The following is a 24,260-nucleotide window of genomic DNA, read 5'->3' as shown; positions in this document are numbered from 1 at the left end:
GGAGACCTGGCTTCAAAATGGGCGGAATTGGAAACTAAACAATCCTGGCTACAATGTAATAACATTTGTAGAAGTCGTGTGGGCAGATGTCACATGATCAGGCAGAATCATAGAAATTTACAGCACAGAAGGAGGCCATTCGGCCCATCTTGTCCGTGCCAGCCGACAAAGAGCAATCCACCCAAATCCCACTTTACAGCACTTGGTCCGTAGCCTTGTAGGTTACGGCAGTTCAAGTGCATATCCAAGTACTTTTTAAACGTGATGAGGGTTTCTGCCTCTACCACCCTTTCAGGCAGTGCATTCCAGACCCCCACCATTCACTGGGTGAAAAAATGTCTCCTCAAATTCCCTGTAAACCTCCTACCAATTACTTGAAATCTATTATTGACCCTTCTGCTAAGGGAAATAGGTCTTTCCTATCCACTCTATCTCGGCCCCTCATAATTTTACACACCTCAATTAGGTCTCGCCTCAGCCTCCTGTGTTCCAAAGAAAACAACCCCAGCCTATCCAATCTTTCCTCATAACTAAAATTCCCCAGCCCAGGCAACATCCTCGGAAATCTCCTCTGCACCTTCTCTAGTGCAATCGCATCCTTCTTGTAATGTGGTGACCAGAACTGCACGCGGCACTCTAGCTGCGGCCTAACTAGTGTTTTATACAGTTGAAGCATAACCTCCCCGCTCTTATATTCTACGCCTCGGCTAATAAAGGCAAGTATCCCGTATGCCTGCTTAACCACTTTATCTACCTGTCCTGCTACCTTCAGGGATCTGTGGACATGCACTCCAAGGTCCCGCTGATCCTCTGCATTTCTCAGTGTCCTACCATTTATTGTGTATTCCAACTGAATTCCATTTGCCACTGTTCTGCCCACTAGACGAGTCCATTGATATCTTCCTGCAGTCTACAGCATTCTGTTTCATTATTAACCACACGGCCAATTTTTGTATCATCTGCAAACTTCTTAATCATACTTCCTACATTCAAATCCAAATCATTGATATATACCAGAAAAAGCAAAGGGCCCAGTACTGAGTCGGTGCAGGCTCGATGGGCCGAAATGGCCTCTATCTGCACTGTGGGGTTTCTGTGATTCTGTGAGCCCTGCGGAACCCCACTGGAAACAGCCTTCCGGTCACAAAAACACCCTTCGACCATTACCCTTTGTTTCCTGCCTCTGAGCCAATTTTGGATCCAACTTGCCACTTTGCCTTGGATCCCATGGGCTTTTACTTTCGTGACCAATCTGGCATGCGGGACCTTATCAAAAGCCTTGCTAAAATCCATATAGACTACATCAAAGGCACTACCCTCATCGACCCTCCTTGTTACCTCCTCGAAAAATTGAATTGCGTTAGTCAGACACGACCTTCCGTTAAGAAATCCATGCTGACTGTCCCTGATTAATCCGTGTCTTTCTAAATGAAGATTTCTCCTGTCCCTCAGAACTTTTTCCAATAATTTTCCCACCACCGAGGTTAGGCTGACTGGCCTGTAATTATGCGGTCTATCCCTCTCTCCCTTTTGAAAGAACGGTAGCACGTTAGCAGTCCTCCAGTGGTCGGGCACCACACCTGTAGCCAGAGAGGATTGTAAAATGATGGTGAGAGCCTGTGCTATTTGGTGTCTTACTTCTCTTAAGAGTGTGGGATAGATTTGATGCGGGCCTGGGTATTTGTCCAGTTTGAAAGATGCTACAGCCCTTAAGACTTGGTGTTTGAGCATGTTTATTTGATGTAATATTTGAATAGAAGGCAATGAAGGGTTGGGCTTGTAGTTTGTTTGTGTGGGAGGCAGAGCAGCAAGAAGAGGTGGAGGGGGGGTGGGGGGTTGCGGGAGGAGTAAAATTTGTAAATGTAAATTGAGTGTTGAATACTTGTATGAATGCGTAGAAGAGAAAAAAATGGGCGACAGCTTTAAGTAAAGAGAAAGCCAGCCAGTATATGCCTACGGCCATACTAGTCTGAATGCGCCCGATCTCGTCTGATCTCGGAAGCTAAGCAGAGTCAGGCCTGGTTAGTACTTGGATGGGAGACTGCCTGGGAATACCAGGTGCAGTAGGCTTTTGCTGCCGCCACAGGCTGCTCAACGTTTTGCACACACACGCGCACACACTGCTCTTAATCAATCAACATCCTTTTTGCTGCTCTCTCTCTCTCTCTCTCGCTTTCCTTTGACCATTTCTTCGCTGCACATTCTCCTGCTGCTACACAAATGCAAGGGGCTCCAGACACAGGGCCGAAATAAGCAGAAGAAGAAAATAAGATAGCCAAAATACACACACTGGCGGAGGGCCACCAGGACACAGCAGCAGAGAGGAGAGACAAGGTGCATAGAAAACTCGGAGGGACAAACAGCAACAGAACAAAGAAGAATGTAGAAAGAGCAGCAGTTAAATTCGGGAAAAAAGCAAAGCCAACTAGCATGCTGTTGAAATGCATGTGTGTTAATGCGAGGAGCGTTACAAATAAGATTGACGAGTTGCAGGCGCAAGTTGCCACATGGGGTTATGCAATAGTAGCCATAACGGAGACCTGGCTTCAAAATGGGCGGAATTGGAAACTAAACAATCCTGGCTACAATGTAATAACATTTGTAGAAGTCGTGTGGGCAGATGTCACATGATCAGGCAGAATCATAGAAATTTACAGCACAGAAGGAGGCCATTCGGCCCATCTTGTCCGTGCCAGCCGACAAAGAGCAATCCACCCAAATCCCACTTTACAGCACTTGGTCCGTAGCCTTGTAGGTTACGGCAGTTCAAGTGCATATCCAAGTACTTTTTAAACGTGATGAGGGTTTCTGCCTCTACCACCCTTTCAGGCAGTGCATTCCAGACCCCCACCATTCACTGGGTGAAAAAATGTCTCCTCAAATTCCCTGTAAACCTCCTACCAATTACTTGAAATCTATTATTGACCCTTCTGCTAAGGGAAATAGGTCCTTCCTATCCACTCTATCTCGGCCCCTCATAATTTTACACACCTCAATTAGGTCTCGCCTCAGCCTCCTGTGTTCCAAAGAAAACAACCCCAGCCTATCCAATCTTTCCTCATAACTAAAATTCCCCAGCCCAGGCAACATCCTCGGAAATCTCCTCTGCACCTTCTCTAGTGCAATCGCATCCTTCTTGTAATGTGGTGACCAGAACTGCACGCGGCACTCTAGCTGCGGCCTAACTAGTGTTTTATACAGTTGAAGCATAACCTCCCCGCTCTTATATTCTACGCCTCGGCTAATAAAGGCAAGTATCCCGTATGCCTGCTTAACCACTTTATCTACCTGTCCTGCTACCTTCAGGGATCTGTGGACATGCACTCCAAGGTCCCGCTGATCCTCTGCATTTCTCAGTGTCCTACCATTTATTGTGTATTCCAACTGAATTCCATTTGCCACTGTTCTGCCCACTAGACGAGTCCATTGATATCTTCCTGCAGTCTACAGCATTCTGTTTCATTATTAACCACACGGCCAATTTTTGTATCATCTGCAAACTTCTTAATCATACTTCCTACATTCAAATCCAAATCATTGATATATACCAGAAAAAGCAAAGGGCCCAGTACTGAGTCGGTGCAGGCTCGATGGGCCGAAATGGCCTCTATCTGCACTGTGGGGTTTCTGTGATTCTGTGAGCCCTGCGGAACCCCACTGGAAACAGCCTTCCGGTCACAAAAACACCCTTCGACCATTACCCTTTGTTTCCTGCCTCTGAGCCAATTTTGGATCCAACTTGCCACTTTGCCTTGGATCCCATGGGCTTTTACTTTCGTGACCAATCTGGCATGCGGGACCTTATCAAAAGCCTTGCTAAAATCCATATAGACTACATCAAAGGCACTACCCTCATCGACCCTCCTTGTTACCTCCTCGAAAAATTGAATTGCGTTAGTCAGACACGACCTTCCGTTAAGAAATCCATGCTGACTGTCCCTGATTAATCCGTGTCTTTCTAAATGAAGATTTCTCCTGTCCCTCAGAACTTTTTCCAATAATTTTCCCACCACCGAGGTTAGGCTGACTGGCCTGTAATTATGCGGTCTATCCCTCTCTCCCTTTTGAAAGAACGGTAGCACGTTAGCAGTCCTCCAGTGGTCGGGCACCACACCTGTAGCCAGAGAGGATTGTAAAATGATGGTGAGAGCCTGTGCTATTTGGTGTCTTACTTCTCTTAAGAGTGTGGGATAGATTTGATGCGGGCCTGGGTATTTGTCCAGTTTGAAAGATGCTACAGCCCTTAAGACTTGGTGTTTGAGCATGTTTATTTGATGTAATATTTGAATAGAAGGCAATGAAGGGTTGGGCTTGTAGTTTGTTTGTGTGGGAGGCAGAGCAGCAAGAAGAGGTGGAGGGGGGGTGGGGGGTTGCGGGAGGAGTAAAATTTGTAAATGTAAATTGAGTGTTGAATACTTGTATGAATGCGTAGAAGAGAAAAAAATGGGCGACAGCTTTAAGTAAAGAGAAAGCCAGCCAGTATATGCCTACGGCCATACTAGTCTGAATGCGCCCGATCTCGTCTGATCTCGGAAGCTAAGCAGAGTCAGGCCTGGTTAGTACTTGGATGGGAGACTGCCTGGGAATACCAGGTGCAGTAGGCTTTTGCTGCCGCCACAGGCTGCTCAACGTTTTGCACACACACGCGCACACACTGCTCTTAATCAATCAACATCCTTTTTGCTGCTCTCTCTCTCTCTCTCTCTCGCTTTCCTTTGACCATTTCTTCGCTGCACATTCTCCTGCTGCTACACAAATGCAAGGGGCTCCAGACACAGGGCCGAAATAAGCAGAAGAAGAAAATAAGATAGCCAAAATACACACACTGGCGGAGGGCCACCAGGACACAGCAGCAGAGAGGAGAGACAAGGTGCATAGAAAACTCGGAGGGACAAACAGCAACAGAACAAAGAAGAATGTAGAAAGAGCAGCAGTTAAATTCGGGAAAAAAGCAAAGCCAACTAGCATGCTGTTGAAATGCATGTGTGTTAATGCGAGGAGCGTTACAAATAAGATTGACGAGTTGCAGGCGCAAGTTGCCACATGGGGTTATGCAATAGTAGCCATAACGGAGACCTGGCTTCAAAATGGGCGGAATTGGAAACTAAACAATCCTGGCTACAATGTAATAACATTTGTAGAAGTCGTGTGGGCAGATGTCACATGATCAGGCAGAATCATAGAAATTTACAGCACAGAAGGAGGCCATTCGGCCCATCTTGTCCGTGCCAGCCGACAAAGAGCAATCCACCCAAATCCCACTTTACAGCACTTGGTCCGTAGCCTTGTAGGTTACGGCAGTTCAAGTGCATATCCAAGTACTTTTTAAACGTGATGAGGGTTTCTGCCTCTACCACCCTTTCAGGCAGTGCATTCCAGACCCCCACCATTCACTGGGTGAAAAAATGTCTCCTCAAATTCCCTGTAAACCTCCTACCAATTACTTGAAATCTATTATTGACCCTTCTGCTAAGGGAAATAGGTCCTTCCTATCCACTCTATCTCGGCCCCTCATAATTTTACACACCTCAATTAGGTCTCGCCTCAGCCTCCTGTGTTCCAAAGAAAACAACCCCAGCCTATCCAATCTTTCCTCATAACTAAAATTCCCCAGCCCAGGCAACATCCTCGGAAATCTCCTCTGCACCTTCTCTAGTGCAATCGCATCCTTCTTGTAATGTGGTGACCAGAACTGCACGCGGCACTCTAGCTGCGGCCTAACTAGTGTTTTATACAGTTGAAGCATAACCTCCCCGCTCTTATATTCTACGCCTCGGCTAATAAAGGCAAGTATCCCGTATGCCTGCTTAACCACTTTATCTACCTGTCCTGCTACCTTCAGGGATCTGTGGACATGCACTCCAAGGTCCCGCTGATCCTCTGCATTTCTCAGTGTCCTACCATTTATTGTGTATTCCAACTGAATTCCATTTGCCACTGTTCTGCCCACTAGACGAGTCCATTGATATCTTCCTGCAGTCTACAGCATTCTGTTTCATTATTAACCACACGGCCAATTTTTGTATCATCTGCAAACTTCTTAATCATACTTCCTACATTCAAATCCAAATCATTGATATATACCAGAAAAAGCAAAGGGCCCAGTACTGAGTCGGTGCAGGCTCGATGGGCCGAAATGGCCTCTATCTGCACTGTGGGGTTTCTGTGATTCTGTGAGCCCTGCGGAACCCCACTGGAAACAGCCTTCCGGTCACAAAAACACCCTTCGACCATTACTCTTTGTTTCCTGCCTCTGAGCCAATTTTGGATCCAACTTGCCACTTTGCCTTGGATCCCATGGGCTTTTACTTTCGTGACCAATCTGGCATGCGGGACCTTATCAAAAGCCTTGCTAAAATCCATATAGACTACATCAAAGGCACTACCCTCATCGACCCTCCTTGTTACCTCCTCGAAAAATTGAATTGCGTTAGTCAGACACGACCTTCCGTTAAGAAATCCATGCTGACTGTCCCTGATTAATCCGTGTCTTTCTAAATGAAGATTTCTCCTGTCCCTCAGAACTTTTTCCAATAATTTTCCCACCACCGAGGTTAGGCTGACTGGCCTGTAATTATGCGGTCTATCCCTCTCTCCCTTTTGAAAGAACGGTAGCACGTTAGCAGTCCTCCAGTGGTCGGGCACCACACCTGTAGCCAGAGAGGATTGTAAAATGATGGTGAGAGCCTGTGCTATTTGGTGTCTTACTTCTCTTAAGAGTGTGGGATAGATTTGATGCGGGCCTGGGTATTTGTCCAGTTTGAAAGATGCTACAGCCCTTAAGACTTGGTGTTTGAGCATGTTTATTTGATGTAATATTTGAATAGAAGGCAATGAAGGGTTGGGCTTGTAGTTTGTTTGTGTGGGAGGCAGAGCAGCAAGAAGAGGTGGAGGGGGGGTGGGGGGTTGCGGGAGGAGTAAAATTTGTAAATGTAAATTGAGTGTTGAATACTTGTATGAATGCGTAGAAGAGAAAAAAATGGGCGACAGCTTTAAGTAAAGAGAAAGCCAGCCAGTATATGCCTACGGCCGTACTAGTCTGAATGCGCCCGATCTCGTCTGATCTCGGAAGCTAAGCAGAGTCAGGCCTGGTTAGTACTTGGATGGGAGACTGCCTGGGAATACCAGGTGCAGTAGGCTTTTGCTGCCGCCACAGGCTGCTCAACGTTTTGCACACACACGCGCACACACTGCTCTTAATCAATCAACATCCTTTTTGCTGCTCTCTCTCTCTCTCTCTCGCTTTCCTTTGACCATTTCTTCGCTGCACATTCTCCTGCTGCTACACAAATGCAAGGGGCTCCAGACACAGGGCCGAAATAAGCAGAAGAAGAAAATAAGATAGCCAAAATACACACACTGGCGGAGGGCCACCAGGACACAGCAGCAGAGAGGAGAGACAAGGTGCATAGAAAACTCGGAGGGACAAACAGCAACAGAACAAAGAAGAATGTAGAAAGAGCAGCAGTTAAATTCGGGAAAAAAGCAAAGCCAACTAGCATGCTGTTGAAATGCATGTGTGTTAATGCGAGGAGCGTTACAAATAAGATTGACGAGTTGCAGGCGCAAGTTGCCACATGGGGTTATGCAATAGTAGCCATAACGGAGACCTGGCTTCAAAATGGGCGGAATTGGAAACTAAACAATCCTGGCTACAATGTAATAACATTTGTAGAAGTCGTGTGGGCAGATGTCACATGATCAGGCAGAATCATAGAAATTTACAGCACAGAAGGAGGCCATTCGGCCCATCTTGTCCGTGCCAGCCGACAAAGAGCAATCCACCCAAATCCCACTTTACAGCACTTGGTCCGTAGCCTTGTAGGTTACGGCAGTTCAAGTGCATATCCAAGTACTTTTTAAACGTGATGAGGGTTTCTGCCTCTACCACCCTTTCAGGCAGTGCATTCCAGACCCCCACCATTCACTGGGTGAAAAAATGTCTCCTCAAATTCCCTGTAAACCTCCTACCAATTACTTGAAATCTATTATTGACCCTTCTGCTAAGGGAAATAGGTCCTTCCTATCCACTCTATCTCGGCCCCTCATAATTTTACACACCTCAATTAGGTCTCGCCTCAGCCTCCTGTGTTCCAAAGAAAACAACCCCAGCCTATCCAATCTTTCCTCATAACTAAAATTCCCCAGCCCAGGCAACATCCTCGGAAATCTCCTCTGCACCTTCTCTAGTGCAATCGCATCCTTCTTGTAATGTGGTGACCAGAACTGCACGCGGCACTCTAGCTGCGGCCTAACTAGTGTTTTATACAGTTGAAGCATAACCTCCCCGCTCTTATATTCTACGCCTCGGCTAATAAAGGCAAGTATCCCGTATGCCTGCTTAACCACTTTATCTACCTGTCCTGCTACCTTCAGGGATCTGTGGACATGCACTCCAAGGTCCCGCTGATCCTCTGCATTTCTCAGTGTCCTACCATTTATTGTGTATTCCAACTGAATTCCATTTGCCACTGTTCTGCCCACTAGACGAGTCCATTGATATCTTCCTGCAGTCTACAGCATTCTGTTTCATTATTAACCACACGGCCAATTTTTGTATCATCTGCAAACTTCTTAATCATACTTCCTACATTCAAATCCAAATCATTGATATATACCAGAAAAAGCAAAGGGCCCAGTACTGAGTCGGTGCAGGCTCGATGGGCCGAAATGGCCTCTATCTGCACTGTGGGGTTTCTGTGATTCTGTGAGCCCTGCGGAACCCCACTGGAAACAGCCTTCCGGTCACAAAAACACCCTTCGACCATTACCCTTTGTTTCCTGCCTCTGAGCCAATTTTGGATCCAACTTGCCACTTTGCCTTGGATCCCATGGGCTTTTACTTTCGTGACCAATCTGGCATGCGGGACCTTATCAAAAGCCTTGCTAAAATCCATATAGACTACATCAAAGGCACTACCCTCATCGACCCTCCTTGTTACCTCCTCGAAAAATTGAATTGCGTTAGTCAGACACGACCTTCCGTTAAGAAATCCATGCTGACTGTCCCTGATTAATCCGTGTCTTTCTAAATGAAGATTTCTCCTGTCCCTCAGAACTTTTTCCAATAATTTTCCCACCACCGAGGTTAGGCTGACTGGCCTGTAATTATGCGGTCTATCCCTCTCTCCCTTTTGAAAGAACGGTAGCACGTTAGCAGTCCTCCAGTGGTCGGGCACCACACCTGTAGCCAGAGAGGATTGTAAAATGATGGTGAGAGCCTGTGCTATTTGGTGTCTTACTTCTCTTAAGAGTGTGGGATAGATTTGATGCGGGCCTGGGTATTTGTCCAGTTTGAAAGATGCTACAGCCCTTAAGACTTGGTGTTTGAGCATGTTTATTTGATGTAATATTTGAATAGAAGGCAATGAAGGGTTGGGCTTGTAGTTTGTTTGTGTGGGAGGCAGAGCAGCAAGAAGAGGTGGAGGGGGGGTGGGGGGTTGCGGGAGGAGTAAAATTTGTAAATGTAAATTGAGTGTTGAATACTTGTATGAATGCGTAGAAGAGAAAAAAATGGGCGACAGCTTTAAGTAAAGAGAAAGCCAGCCAGTATATGCCTACGGCCATACTAGTCTGAATGCGCCCGATCTCGTCTGATCTCGGAAGCTAAGCAGAGTCAGGCCTGGTTAGTACTTGGATGGGAGACTGCCTGGGAATACCAGGTGCAGTAGGCTTTTGCTGCCGCCACAGGCTGCTCAACGTTTTGCACACACACGCGCACACACTGCTCTTAATCAATCAACATCCTTTTTGCTGCTCTCTCTCTCTCTCTCTCTCGCTTTCCTTTGACCATTTCTTCGCTGCACATTCTCCTGCTGCTACACAAATGCAAGGGGCTCCAGACACAGGGCCGAAATAAGCAGAAGAAGAAAATAAGATAGCCAAAATACACACACTGGCGGAGGGCCACCAGGACACAGCAGCAGAGAGGAGAGACAAGGTGCATAGAAAACTCGGAGGGACAAACAGCAACAGAACAAAGAAGAATGTAGAAAGAGCAGCAGTTAAATTCGGGAAAAAAGCAAAGCCAACTAGCATGCTGTTGAAATGCATGTGTGTTAATGCGAGGAGCGTTACAAATAAGATTGACGAGTTGCAGGCGCAAGTTGCCACATGGGGTTATGCAATAGTAGCCATAACGGAGACCTGGCTTCAAAATGGGCGGAATTGGAAACTAAACAATCCTGGCTACAATGTAATAACATTTGTAGAAGTCGTGTGGGCAGATGTCACATGATCAGGCAGAATCATAGAAATTTACAGCACAGAAGGAGGCCATTCGGCCCATCTTGTCCGTGCCAGCCGACAAAGAGCAATCCACCCAAATCCCACTTTACAGCACTTGGTCCGTAGCCTTGTAGGTTACGGCAGTTCAAGTGCATATCCAAGTACTTTTTAAACGTGATGAGGGTTTCTGCCTCTACCACCCTTTCAGGCAGTGCATTCCAGACCCCCACCATTCACTGGGTGAAAAAATGTCTCCTCAAATTCCCTGTAAACCTCCTACCAATTACTTGAAATCTATTATTGACCCTTCTGCTAAGGGAAATAGGTCCTTCCTATCCACTCTATCTCGGCCCCTCATAATTTTACACACCTCAATTAGGTCTCGCCTCAGCCTCCTGTGTTCCAAAGAAAACAACCCCAGCCTATCCAATCTTTCCTCATAACTAAAATTCCCCAGCCCAGGCAACATCCTCGGAAATCTCCTCTGCACCTTCTCTAGTGCAATCGCATCCTTCTTGTAATGTGGTGACCAGAACTGCACGCGGCACTCTAGCTGCGGCCTAACTAGTGTTTTATACAGTTGAAGCATAACCTCCCCGCTCTTATATTCTACGCCTCGGCTAATAAAGGCAAGTATCCCGTATGCCTGCTTAACCACTTTATCTACCTGTCCTGCTACCTTCAGGGATCTGTGGACATGCACTCCAAGGTCCCGCTGATCCTCTGCATTTCTCAGTGTCCTACCATTTATTGTGTATTCCAACTGAATTCCATTTGCCACTGTTCTGCCCACTAGACGAGTCCATTGATATCTTCCTGCAGGCTACAGCATTCTGTTTCATTATTAACCACACGGCCAATTTTTGTATCATCTGCAAACTTCTTAATCATACTTCCTACATTCAAATCCAAATCATTGATATATACCAGAAAAAGCAAAGGGCCCAGTACTGAGTCGGTGCAGGCTCGATGGGCCGAAATGGCCTCTATCTGCACTGTGGGGTTTCTGTGATTCTGTGAGCCCTGCGGAACCCCACTGGAAACAGCCTTCCGGTCACAAAAACACCCTTCGACCATTACCCTTTGTTTCCTGCCTCTGAGCCAATTTTGGATCCAACTTGCCACTTTGCCTTGGATCCCATGGGCTTTTACTTTCGTGACCAATCTGGCATGCGGGACCTTATCAAAAGCCTTGCTAAAATCCATATAGACTACATCAAAGGCACTACCCTCATCGACCCTCCTTGTTACCTCCTCGAAAAATTGAATTGCGTTAGTCAGACACGACCTTCCGTTAAGAAATCCATGCTGACTGTCCCTGATTAATCCGTGTCTTTCTAAATGAAGATTTCTCCTGTCCCTCAGAACTTTTTCCAATAATTTTCCCACCACCGAGGTTAGGCTGACTGGCCTGTAATTATGCGGTCTATCCCTCACTCCCTTTTGAAAGAACGGTAGCACGTTAGCAGTCCTCCAGTGGTCGGGCACCACACCTGTAGCCAGAGAGGATTGTAAAATGATGGTGAGAGCCTGTGCTATTTGGTGTCTTACTTCTCTTAAGAGTGTGGGATAGATTTGATGCGGGCCTGGGTATTTGTCCAGTTTGAAAGATGCTACAGCCCTTAAGACTTGGTGTTTGAGCATGTTTATTTGATGTAATATTTGAATAGAAGGCAATGAAGGGTTGGGCTTGTAGTTTGTTTGTGTGGGAGGCAGAGCAGCAAGAAGAGGTGGAGGGGGGGTGGGGGGTTGCGGGAGGAGTAAAATTTGTAAATGTAAATTGAGTGTTGAATACTTGTATGAATGCGTAGAAGAGAAAAAAATGGGCGACAGCTTTAAGTAAAGAGAAAGCCAGGTAGCATATGCCTACGGCCATACTAGTCTGAATACGCCCGATCTCGTCTGATCTCGGAAGCTAAGCAGAGTCAGGCCTGGTTAGTACTTGGATGGGAGACTGCCTGGGAATACCAGGTGCAGTAGGCTTTTGCTGCCGCCACAGGCTGCTCAACGTTTTGCACACACACGCGCACACACTGCTCTTAATCAATCAACATCCTTTTTGCTGCTCTCTCTCTCTCTCTCTCTCTCGCTTTCCTTTGACCATTTCTTCGCTGCACATTCCCCCGCTGCTACACAAATGCAAGGGGCTCCAGACACAGGGCCGAAATAAGCAGAAGAAGAAAATAAGATAGCCAAAATACACACACTGGCGGAGGGCCACCAGGACACAGCAGCAGAGAGGAGAGACAAGGTGCATAGAAAACTCGGAGGGACAAACAGCAACAGAACAAAGAAGAATGTAGAAAGAGCAGCAGTTAAATTCAGGAAAAAAGCAAAGCCAACTTGCATGCTGTTGAAATGCATGTGTGTTAATGCGAGGAGCGTTACAAATGAGATTGACGAGTTGCAGGCGCAAGTTGCCACATGGGGTTATGCAATAGTAGCCATAACGGAGACCTGGCTTCAAAATGGGCGGAATTGGAAACTAAACAATCCTGGCTACAATGTAATAACATTTGTAGAAGTCGTGTGGGCAGATGTCACATGATCAGGCAGAATCATAGAAATTTACAGCACAGAAGGAGGCCATTCGGCCCATCTTGTCCGTGCCAGCCGACAAAGAGCAATCCACCCAAATCCCACTTTACAGCAATTGGTCCGTAGCCTTGTAGGTTACGGCAGTTCAAGTGCATATCCAAGTACTTTTTAAACGTGATGAGGGTTTCTGCCTCTACCACCCTTTCAGGCAGTGCATTCCAGACCCCCACCATTCACTGGGTGAAAAAATGTCTCCTCAAATTCCCTGTAAACCTCCTACCAATTACTTGAAATCTATTATTGACCCTTCTGCTAAGGGAAATAGGTCCTTCCTATCCACTCTATCTCGGCCCCTCATAATTTTACACACCTCAATTAGGTCTCGCCTCAGCCTCCTGTGTTCCAAAGAAAACAACCCCAGCCTATCCAATCTTTCCTCATAACTAAAATTCCCCAGCCCAGGCAACATCCTCGGAAATCTCCTCTGCACCTTCTCTAGTGCAATCGCATCCTTCTTGTAATGTGGTGACCAGAACTGCACGCGGCACTCTAGCTGCGGCCTAACTAGTGTTTTATACAGTTGAAGCATAACCTCCCCGCTCTTATATTCTACGCCTCGGCTAATAAAGGCAAGTATCCCGTATGCCTGCTTAACCACTTTATCTACCTGTCCTGCTACCTTCAGGGATCTGTGGACATGCACTCCAAGGTCCCGCTGATCCTCTGCATTTCTCAGTGTCCTACCATTTATTGTGTATTCCAACTGAATTCCATTTGCCACTGTTCTGCCCACTAGACGAATCCATTGATATCTTCCTGCAGTCTAAAGCATTCTGTTTCATTATTAACCACACGGCCAATTTTTGTATCATCTGCAAACTTCTTAATCATACTTCCTACATTCAAATCCAAATCATTGATATATACCAGAAAAAGCAAAGGGCCCAGTACTGAGTCGGTGCAGGCTCGATGGGCCGAAATGGCCTCTATCTGCACTGTGGGGTTTCTGTGATTCTGTGAGCCCTGCGGAACCCCACTGGAAACAGCCTTCCGGTCACAAAAACACCCTTCGACCATTACCCTTTGTTTCCTGCCTCTGAGCCAATTTTGGATCCAACTTGCCACTTTGCCTTGGATCCCATGGGCTTTTACTTTCGTGACCAATCTGGCATGCGGGACCTTATCAAAAGCCTTGCTAAAATCCATATAGACTACATCAAAGGCACTACCCTCATCGACCCTCCTTGTTACCTCCTCGAAAAATTGAATTGCGTTAGTCAGACACGACCTTCCGTTAAGAAATCCATGCTGACTGTCCCTGATTAATCCGTGTCTTTCTAAATGAAGATTTCTCCTGTCCCTCAGAACTTTTTCCAATAATTTTCCCACCACCGAGGTTAGGCTGACTGGCCTGTAATTATGCGGTCTATCCCTCTCTCCCTTTTGAAAGAACGGTAGCACGTTAGCAGTCCTCCAGTGGTCGGGCACCACACCTGTAGCCAGAGAGGATTGTAAAATGATGGTGAGAGCCTGTGCTATTTGGTGTCTTACTTCTCTTAAGAGTGTGGGATAGATTTGATGCGGGCCTGGGTATTTGTCCAGTTTGAAAGATGCTACAGCCCTTAAGACTTGGTGTTTGAGCATGTTTATTTGATGTAATATTTGAATAGAAGGCAATGAAGGGTTGGGCTTGTAGTTTGTTTGTGTGGGAGGCAGAGCAGCAAGAAGAGGTGGAGGGGGGGTGGGGGGTTGCGGGAGGAGTAAAATTTGTAAATGTAAATTGAGTGTTGAATACTTGTATGAATGCGTAGAAGAGAAAAAAATGGGCGACAGCTTTAAGTAAAGAGAAAGCCAGCTAGTATATGCCTACGGCCATACTAGTCTGAATGCGCCCGATCTCGTCTGATCTCGGAAGCTAAGCAGAGTCAGGCCTGGTTAGTACTTGGATGGGAGACTGCCTGGGAATACCAGGTGCAGTAGGCTTTTGCTGCCGCCACAGGCTGCTCAACGTTTTGCACACACACGCGCACACACTGCTCTTAATCAATCAACATCCTTTTTGCTGCTCTCTCTCTCTCTCTCTCTCTCGCTTTCCTTTGACCATTTCTTCGCTGCACATTCTCCTGCTGCTACACAAATGCAAGGGGCTCCAGACACAGGGCCGAAATAAGCAGAAGAAGAAAATAAGATAGCCAAAATACACACACTGGCGGAGGGCCACCAGGACACAGCAGCAGAGAGGAGAGACAAGGTGCATAGAAAACTCGGAGGGACAAACAGCAACAGAACAAAGAAGAATGTAGAAAGAGCAGCAGTTAAATTCAGGAAAAAAGCAAAGCCAACTTGCATGCTGTTGAAATGCATGTGTGTTAATGCGAGGAGCGTTACAAATAAGATTGACGAGTTGCAGGCGCAAGTTGCCACATGGGGTTATGCAATAGTAGCCATAACGGAGACCTGGCTTCAAAATGGGCGGAATTGGAAACTAAACAATCCTGGCTACAATGTAATAACATTTGTAGAAGTCGTGTGGGCAGATGTCACATGATCAGGCAGAATCATAGAAATTTACAGCACAGAAGGAGGCCATTCGGCCCATCTTGTCCGTGCCAGCCGACAAAGAGCAATCCACCCAAATCCCACTTTACAGCAATTGGTCCGTAGCCTTGTAGGTTACGGCAGTTCAAGTGCATATCCAAGTACTTTTTAAACGTGATGAGGGTTTCTGCCTCTACCACCCTTTCAGGCAGTGCATTCCAGACCCCCACCATTCACTGGGTGAAAAAATGTCTCCTCAAATTCCCTGTAAACCTCCTACCAATTACTTGAAATCTATTATTGACCCTTCTGCTAAGGGAAATAGGTCCTTCCTATCCACTCTATCTCGGCCCCTCATAATTTTACACACCTCAATTAGGTCTCGCCTCAGCCTCCTGTGTTCCAAAGAAAACAACCCCAGCCTATCCAATCTTTCCTCATAACTAAAATTCCCCAGCCCAGGCAACATCCTCGGAAATCTCCTCTGCACCTTCTCTAGTGCAATCGCATCCTTCTTGTAATGTGGTGACCAGAACTGCACGCGGCACTCTAGCTGCGGCCTAACTAGTGTTTTATACAGTTGAAGCATAACCTCCCCGCTCTTATATTCTACGCCTCGGCTAATAAAGGCAAGTATCCCGTATGCCTGCTTAACCACTTTATCTACCTGTCCTGCTACCTTCAGGGATCTGTGGACATGCACTCCAAGGTCCCGCTGATCCTCTGCATTTCTCAGTGTCCTACCATTTATTGTGTATTCCAACTGAATTCCATTTGCCACTGTTCTGCCCACTAGACGAGTCCATTGATATCTTCCTGCAGTCTACAGCATTCTGTTTCATTATTAACCACACGGCCAATTTTTGTATCATCTGCAAACTTCTTAATCATACTTCCTACATTCAAATCCAAATCATTGATATATACCAGAAAAAGCAAAGGGCCCAGTACTGAGTCGGTGCAGGCTCGATGGGCCGAAATGGCCTCTATCTGCACTGTGGGGTTGCTGTGATTCTGTGAGCCCTGCGGAACCCCACTGGAAACAGCCTTCCGGTCACAAAGACACCCTTCGACCATTACCCTTTGTTTCCTGCCTCTGAGCCAATTTTGGATCCAACTTGCCACTTTGCCTTGGATCCCATGGGCTTTTACTTTCGTGACCAATCTGGCATGCGGGACCTTATCAAAAGCCTTGCTAAAATCCATATAGACTACATCAAAGGCACTACCCTCATCGACCCTCCTTGTTACCTCCTCGAAAAATTGAATTGCGTTAGTCAGACACGACCTTCCGTTAAGAAATCCATGCTGACTGTCCCTGATTAATCCGTGTCTTTCTAAATGAAGATTTCTCCTGTCCCTCAGAACTTTTTCCAATAATTTTCCCACCACCGAGGTTAGGCTGACTGGCCTGTAATTATGCGGTCTATCCCTCTCTCCCTTTTGAAAGAACGGTAGCACGTTAGCAGTCCTCCAGTGGTCGGGCACCACACCTGTAGCCAGAGAGGATTGTAAAATGATGGTGAGAGCCTGTGCTATTTGGTGTCTTACTTCTCTTAAGAGTGTGGGATAGATTTGATGCGGGCCTGGGTATTTGTCCAGTTTGAAAGATGCTACAGCCCTTAAGACTTGGTGTTTGAGCATGTTTATTTGATGTAATATTTGAATAGAAGGCAATGAAGGGTTGGGCTTGTAGTTTGTTTGTGTGGGAGGCAGAGCAGCAAGAAGAGGTGGAGGGGGGGTGGGGGGGTTGCGGGAGGAGTAAAACTTGTAAATGTAAATTGAGTGTTGAATACTTGTATGAATGTGTAGAAGAAGAGAAAAAAATGGGCGACAGCTTTAAGTAAAGAGAAAGCCAGCCAGCATATGCCTACGGCCATACTAGTCTGAATACGCCCGATCTCGTCTGATCTCGGAAGTCTAAGCAGAGTCAGGCCTGGTTAGTACTTGGATGGGAGACTGCCTGGGAACACCAGGTGCAGTAGGCTTTTGCTGCCGCCACAGGCTGCTCAACGTTTTGCACACACACGCGCACACACTGCTCTTAATCAATCAACATCCTTTTTGCTGCTCTCTCTCTCTCTCTCTCTCTCGCTTTCCTTTGACCATTTCTTCGCTGCACATTCTCCTGCTGCTACACAAATGCAAGGGGCTCCAGACACAGGGCCGAAATAAGCAGAAGAAGAAAATAAGATAGCCAAAATACACACACTGGCGGAGGGCCACCAGGACACAGCAGCAGAGAGGAGAGACAAGGTGCATAGGAAACTCGGAGGGACAAACAGCAACAGAACAAAGAAGAATGTAGAAAGAGCAGCAGTTAAATTCAGGAAAAAAGCAAAGCCAACTAGCATGCTGTTGAAATGCATGTGTGTTAATGCGAGGAGTGTTACAAATAAGATTGACGAGTTGCAGGCGCAAGTTGCCACATGGGGTTATGCAATAGTAGCTATAACGGAGACCTGGCTTCAAAATGGGCGGAATTGGAAACTAAACAATCCTGGCTACAATGTAATAACATTTGTAGAAGTCGTGTGGGCAGATGTCACATGATCAGGCAGAATCATAGAAATTTACAGCACAGAAGGAGGCCATTCGGCCCATCTTGTCCGTGCCAGCCGACAAAGAGCAATCCACCCAAATCCCACTTTACAGCACTTGGTCCGTAGCCTTGTAGGTTACGGCAGTTCAAGTGCATATCCAAGTACTTTTTAAACGTGATGAGGGTTTCTGCCTCTACCACCCTTTCAGGCAGTGCATTCCAGACCCCCACCATTCACTGGGTGAAAAAATGTCTCCTCAAATTCCCTGTAAACCTCCTACCAATTACTTGAAATCTATTATTGACCCTTCTGCTAAGGGAAATAGGTCCTTCCTATCCACTCTATCTCGGCCCCTCATAATTTTACACACCTCAATTAGGTCTCGCCTCAGCCTCCTGTGTTCCAAAGAAAACAACCCCAGCCTATCCAATCTTTCCTCATAACTAAAATTCCCCAGCCCAGGCAACATCCTCGGAAATCTCCTCTGCACCTTCTCTAGTGCAATCGCATCCTTCTTGTAATGTGGTGACCAGAACTGCACGCGGCACTCTAGCTGCGGCCTAACTAGTGTTTTATACAGTTGAAGCATAACCTCCCCGCTCTTATATTCTACGCCTCGGCTAATAAAGGCAAGTATCCCGTATGCCTGCTTAACCACTTTATCTACCTGTCCTGCTACCTTCAGGGATCTGTGGACATGCACTCCAAGGTCCCGCTGATCCTCTGCATTTCTCAGTGTCCTACCATTTATTGTGTATTCCAACTGAATTCCATTTGCCACTGTTCTGCCCACTAGACGAGTCCATTGATATCTTCCTGCAGTCTACAGCATTCTGTTTCATTATTAACCACACGGCCAATTTTTGTATCATCTGCAAACTTCTTAATCATACTTCCTACATTCAAATCCAAATCATTGATATATACCAGAAAAAGCAAAGGGCCCAGTACTGAGTCGGTGCAGGCTCGATGGGCCGAAATGGCCTCTATCTGCACTGTGGGGTTTCTGTGATTCTGTGAGCCCTGCGGAACCCCACTGGAAACAGCCTTCCGGTCACAAAGACACCCTTCGACCATTATCCTTTGTTTCCTGCCTCTGAGCCAATTTTGGATCCAACTTGCCACTTTGCCTTGGATCCCATGGGCTTTTACTTTCGTGACCAATCTGGCATGCGGGACCTTATCAAAAGCCTTGCTAAAATCCATATAGACTACATCAAAGGCACTACCCTCATCGACCCTCCTTGTTACCTCCTCGAAAAATTGAATTGCGTTAGTCAGACACGACCTTCCGTTAAGAAATCCATGCTGACTGTCCCTGATTAATCCGTGTCTTTCTAAATGAAGATTTCTCCTGTCCCTCAGAACTTTTTCCAATAATTTTCCCACCACCGAGGTTAGGCTGACTGGCCTGTAATTATGCGGTCTATCCCTCTCTCCCTTTTGAAAGAACGGTAGCACGTTAGCAGTCCTCCAGTGGTCGGGCACCACACCTGTAGCCAGAGAGGATTGTAAAATGATGGTGAGAGCCTGTGCTATTTGGTGTCTTACTTCTCTTAAGAGTGTGGGATAGATTTGATGCGGGCCTGGGTATTTGTCCAGTTTGAAAGATGCTACAGCCCTTAAGACTTGGTGTTTGAGCATGTTTATTTGATGTAATATTTGAATAGAAGGCAATGAAGGGTTGGGCTTGTAGTTTGTTTGTGTGGGAGGCAGAGCAGCAAGAAGAGGTGGAGGGGGGGTGGGGGGGTTGCGGGAGGAGTAAAACTTGTAAATGTAAATTGAGTGTTGAATACTTGTATGAATGTGTAGAAGAAGAGAAAAAAATGGGCGACAGCTTTAAGTAAAGAGAAAGCCAGCCAGCATATGCCTACGGCCATACTAGTCTGAATACGCCTCGATCTCGTCTGATCTCTGGAAGCTAAGCAGAGTCAGGCCTGGTTAGTACTTGGATGGGAGACCGCCTGGGAACACCAGGTGCAGTAGGCTTTTGCTGCCGCCACAGGCTGCTCAACGTTTTGCACACACACGCGCACACACTGCTCTTAATCAATCAACATCCTTTTTGCTGCTCTCTCTCTCTCTCTCTCGCTTTCCTTTGACCATTTCTTCGCTGCACATTCTCCTGCTGCTACACAAATGCAAGGGGCTCCAGACACAGGGCCGAAATAAGCAGAAGAAGAAAATAAGATAGCCAAAATACACACACTGGCGGAGGGCCACCAGGACACAGCAGCAGAGAGGAGAGACAAGGTGCATAGAAAACTCGGAGGGACAAACAGCAACAGAACAAAGAAGAATGTAGAAAGAGCAGCAGTTAAATTCAGGAAAAAAGCAAAGCCAACTAGCATGCTGTTGAAATGCATGTGTGTTAATGCGAGGAGTGTTACAAATAAGATTGACGAGTTGCAGGCGCAAGTTGCCACATGGGGTTATGCAATAGTAGCTATAACGGAGACCTGGCTTCAAAATGGGCGGAATTGGAAACTAAACAATCCTGGCTACAATGTAATAACATTTGTAGAAGTCGTGTGGGCAGATGTCACATGATCAGGCAGAATCATAGAAATTTACAGCACAGAAGGAGGCCATTCGGCCCATCTTGTCCGTGCCAGCCGACAAAGAGCAATCCACCCAAATCCCACTTTACAGCACTTGGTCCGTAGCCTTGTAGGTTACGGCAGTTCAAGTGCATATCCAAGTACTTTTTAAACGTGATGAGGGTTTCTGCCTCTACCACCCTTTCAGGCAGTGCATTCCAGACCCCCACCATTCACTGGGTGAAAAAATGTCTCCTCAAATTCCCTGTAAACCTCCTACCAATTACTTGAAATCTATTATTGACCCTTCTGCTAAGGGAAATAGGTCCTTCCTATCCACTCTATCTCGGCCCCTCATAATTTTACACACCTCAATTAGGTCTCGCCTCAGCCTCCTGTGTTCCAAAGAAAACAACCCCAGCCTATCCAATCTTTCCTCATAACTAAAATTCCCCAGCCCAGGCAACATCCTCGGAAATCTCCTCTGCACCTTCTCTAGTGCAATCGCATCCTTCTTGTAATGTGGTGACCAGAACTGCACGCGGCACTCTAGCTGCGGCCTAACTAGTGTTTTATACAGTTGAAGCATAACCTCCCCGCTCTTATATTCTACGCCTCGGCTAATAAAGGCAAGTATCCCGTATGCCTGCTTAACCACTTTATCTACCTGTCCTGCTACCTTCAGGGATCTGTGGACATGCACTCCAAGGTCCCGCTGATCCTCTGCATTTCTCAGTGTCCTACCATTTATTGTGTATTCCAACTGAATTCCATTTGCCACTGTTCTGCCCACTAGACGAGTCCATTGATATCTTCCTGCAGTCTACAGCATTCTGTTTCATTATTAACCACACGGCCAATTTTTGTATCATCTGCAAACTTCTTAATCATACTTCCTACATTCAAATCCAAATCATTGATATATACCAGAAAAAGCAAAGGGCCCAGTACTGAGTCGGTGCAGGCTCGATGGGCCGAAATGGCCTCTATCTGCACTGTGGGGTTTCTGTGATTCTGTGAGCCCTGCGGAACCCCACTGGAAACAGCCTTCCGGTCACAAAGACACCCTTCGACCATTACCCTTTGTTTCCTGCCTCTGAGCCAATTTTGGATCCAACTTGCCACTTTGCCTTGGATCCCATGGGCTTTTACTTTCGTGACCAATCTGGCATGCGGGACCTTATCAAAAGCCTTGCTAAAATCCATATAGACTACATCAAAGGCACTACCCTCATCGACCCTCCTTGTTACCTCCTCGAAAAATTGAATTGCGTTAGTCAGACACGACCTTCCGTTAAGAAATCCATGCTGACTGTCCCTGATTAATCCGTGTCTTTCTAAATGAAGATTTCTCCTGTCCCTCAGAACTTTTTCCAATAATTTTCCCACCACCGAGGTTAGGCTGACTGGCCTGTAATTATGCGGTCTATCCCTCTCTCCCTTTTGAAAGAACGGTAGCACGTTAGCAGTCCTCCAGTGGTCGGGCACCACACCTGTAGCCAGAGAGGATTGTAAAATGATGGTGAGAGCCTGTGCTATTTGGTGTCTTACTTCTCTTAAGAGTGTGGGATAGATTTGATGCGGGCCTGGGTATTTGTCCAGTTTGAAAGATGCTACAGCCCTTAAGACTTGGTGTTTGAGCATGTTTATTTGATGTAATATTTGAATAGAAGGCAATGAAGGGTTGGGCTTGTAGTTTGTTTGTGTGGGAGGCAGAGCAGCAAGAAGAGGTGGAGGGGGGGTGGGGGGGTTGCGGGAGGAGTAAAACTTGTAAATGTAAATTGAGTGTTGAATACTTGTATGAATGTGTAGAAGAAGAGAAAAAAATGGGCGACAGCTTTAAGTAAAGAGAAAGCCAGCCAGCATATGCCTACGGCCATACTAGTCTGAATACGCCCGATCTCGTCTGATCTCGGAAGCTAAGCAGAGTCAGGCCTGGTTAGTACTTGGATGGGAGACCGCCTGGGAACACCAGGTGCAGTAGGCTTTTGCTGCCGCCACAGGCTGCTCAACGTTTTGCACACACACGCGCACACACTGCTCTTAATCAATCAACATCCTTTTTGCTGCTCTCTCTCTCTCTCTCTCTCTCGCTTTCCTTTGACCATTTCTTCGCTGCACATTCTCCTGCTGCTACACAAATGCAAGGGGCTCCAGACACAGGGCCGAAATAAGCAGAAGAAGAAAATAAGATAGCCAAAATACACACACTGGCGGAGGGCCACCAGGACACAGCAGCAGAGAGGAGAGACAAGGTGCATAGGAAACTCGGAGGGACAAACAGCAACAGAACAAAGAAGAATGTAGAAAGAGCAGCAGTTAAATTCAGGAAAAAAGCAAAGCCAACTAGCATGCTGTTGAAATGCATGTGTGTTAATGCGAGGAGTGTTACAAATAAGATTGACGAGTTGCAGGCGCAAGTTGCCACATGGGGTTATGCAATAGTAGCTATAACGGAGACCTGGCTTCAAAATGGGCGGAATTGGAAACTAAACAATCCTGGCTACAATGTAATAACATTTGTAGAAGTCGTGTGGGCAGATGTCACATGATCAGGCAGAATCATAGAAATTTACAGCACAGAAGGAGGCCATTCGGCCCATCTTGTCCGTGCCAGCCGACAAAGAGCAATCCACCCAAATCCCACTTTACAGCACTTGGTCCGTAGCCTTGTAGGTTACGGCAGTTCAAGTGCATATCCAAGTACTTTTTAAACGTGATGAGGGTTTCTGCCTCTACCACCCTTTCAGGCAGTGCATTCCAGACCCCCACCATTCACTGGGTGAAAAAATGTCTCCTCAAATTCCCTGTAAACCTCCTACCAATTACTTGAAATCTATTATTGACCCTTCTGCTAAGGGAAATAGGTCCTTCCTATCCACTCTATCTCGGCCCCTCATAATTTTACACACCTCAATTAGGTCTCGCCTCAGCCTCCTGTGTTCCAAAGAAAACAACCCCAGCCTATCCAATCTTTCCTCATAACTAAAATTCCCCAGCCCAGGCAACATCCTCGGAAATCTCCTCTGCACCTTCTCTAGTGCAATCGCATCCTTCTTGTAATGTGGTGACCAGAACTGCACGCGGCACTCTAGCTGCGGCCTAACTAGTGTTTTATACAGTTGAAGCATAACCTCCCCGCTCTTATATTCTACGCCTCGGCTAATAAAGGCAAGTATCCCGTATGCCTGCTTAACCACTTTATCTACCTGTCCTGCTACCTTCAGGGATCTGTGGACATGCACTCCAAGGTCCCGCTGATCCTCTGCATTTCTCAGTGTCCTACCATTTATTGTGTATTCCAACTGAATTCCATTTGCCACTGTTCTGCCCACTAGACGAGTCCATTGATATCTTCCTGCAGTCTACAGCATTCTGTTTCATTATTAACCACACGGCCAATTTTTGTATCATCTGCAAACTTCTTAATCATACTTCCTACATTCAAATCCAAATCATTGATATATACCAGAAAAAGCAAAGGGCCCAGTACTGAGTCGGTGCAGGCTCGATGGGCCGAAATGGCCTCTATCTGCACTGTGGGGTTTCTGTGATTCTGTGAGCCCTGCGGAACCCCACTGGAAACAGCCTTCCGGTCACAAAGACACCCTTCGACCATTATCCTTTGTTTCCTGCCTCTGAGCCAATTTTGGATCCAACTTGCCACTTTGCCTTGGATCCCATGGGCTTTTACTTTCGTGACCAATCTGGCATGCGGGACCTTATCAAAAGCCTTGCTAAAATCCATATAGACTACATCAAAGGCACTACCCTCATCGACCCTCCTTGTTACCTCCTCGAAAAATTGAATTGCGTTAGTCAGACACGACCTTCCGTTAAGAAATCCATGCTGACTGTCCCTGATTAATCCGTG

The 24,260-nt window shown here is 46.5% G+C and overlaps 6 non-coding genes and 3 pseudogenes across 6 annotated transcripts; all 9 read left to right on the top strand.

Annotated features, from left to right (window-relative positions):
• Positions 1–1,951: 1,951 nt before the first annotated feature.
• On the top strand, positions 1,952–2,070 carry LOC147104157 (5S ribosomal RNA). The gene has a single exon (XR_015072724.1). It is a non-coding gene; the product is annotated as a 5S ribosomal RNA (ribosomal RNA).
• Positions 2,071–4,485: 2,415 nt separating this feature from the next.
• Positions 4,486–4,604, top strand: LOC147104156 (5S ribosomal RNA). The gene has a single exon (XR_015072723.1). It is a non-coding gene; the product is annotated as a 5S ribosomal RNA (ribosomal RNA).
• A 2,417-nt stretch (positions 4,605–7,021) lies between these two features.
• On the top strand, positions 7,022–7,140 carry LOC147104155 (5S ribosomal RNA; annotated as a pseudogene).
• Positions 7,141–9,555: 2,415 nt separating this feature from the next.
• On the top strand, positions 9,556–9,674 carry LOC147104154 (5S ribosomal RNA). Its single transcript, XR_015072722.1, has one exon. It is a non-coding gene; the product is annotated as a 5S ribosomal RNA (ribosomal RNA).
• Positions 9,675–12,091: 2,417 nt separating this feature from the next.
• LOC147104153 (5S ribosomal RNA) lies at positions 12,092–12,210 on the top strand. The gene has a single exon (XR_015072781.1). It is a non-coding gene; the product is annotated as a 5S ribosomal RNA (ribosomal RNA).
• A 2,419-nt stretch (positions 12,211–14,629) lies between these two features.
• On the top strand, positions 14,630–14,748 carry LOC147104152 (5S ribosomal RNA). The gene has a single exon (XR_015072721.1). It is a non-coding gene; the product is annotated as a 5S ribosomal RNA (ribosomal RNA).
• Positions 14,749–17,171: 2,423 nt separating this feature from the next.
• On the top strand, positions 17,172–17,291 carry LOC147104151 (5S ribosomal RNA; annotated as a pseudogene).
• A 2,423-nt stretch (positions 17,292–19,714) lies between these two features.
• On the top strand, positions 19,715–19,835 carry LOC147104150 (5S ribosomal RNA; annotated as a pseudogene).
• A 2,419-nt stretch (positions 19,836–22,254) lies between these two features.
• On the top strand, positions 22,255–22,373 carry LOC147104149 (5S ribosomal RNA). The gene has a single exon (XR_015072502.1). It is a non-coding gene; the product is annotated as a 5S ribosomal RNA (ribosomal RNA).
• Positions 22,374–24,260: the final 1,887 nt, after the last annotated feature.

Source organism: Somniosus microcephalus, chromosome 19, assembly GCF_052327205.1.
Source record: "Somniosus microcephalus isolate GS21.2 chromosome 19, FLI_Smic_1.0, whole genome shotgun sequence".
Classification (NCBI taxonomy): Eukaryota; Metazoa; Chordata; class Chondrichthyes; order Squaliformes; family Somniosidae; genus Somniosus; species Somniosus microcephalus.
Note: the sequence above shows the minus strand (reverse complement) of the source record. Positions and strands in the feature narration are given on the sequence as shown.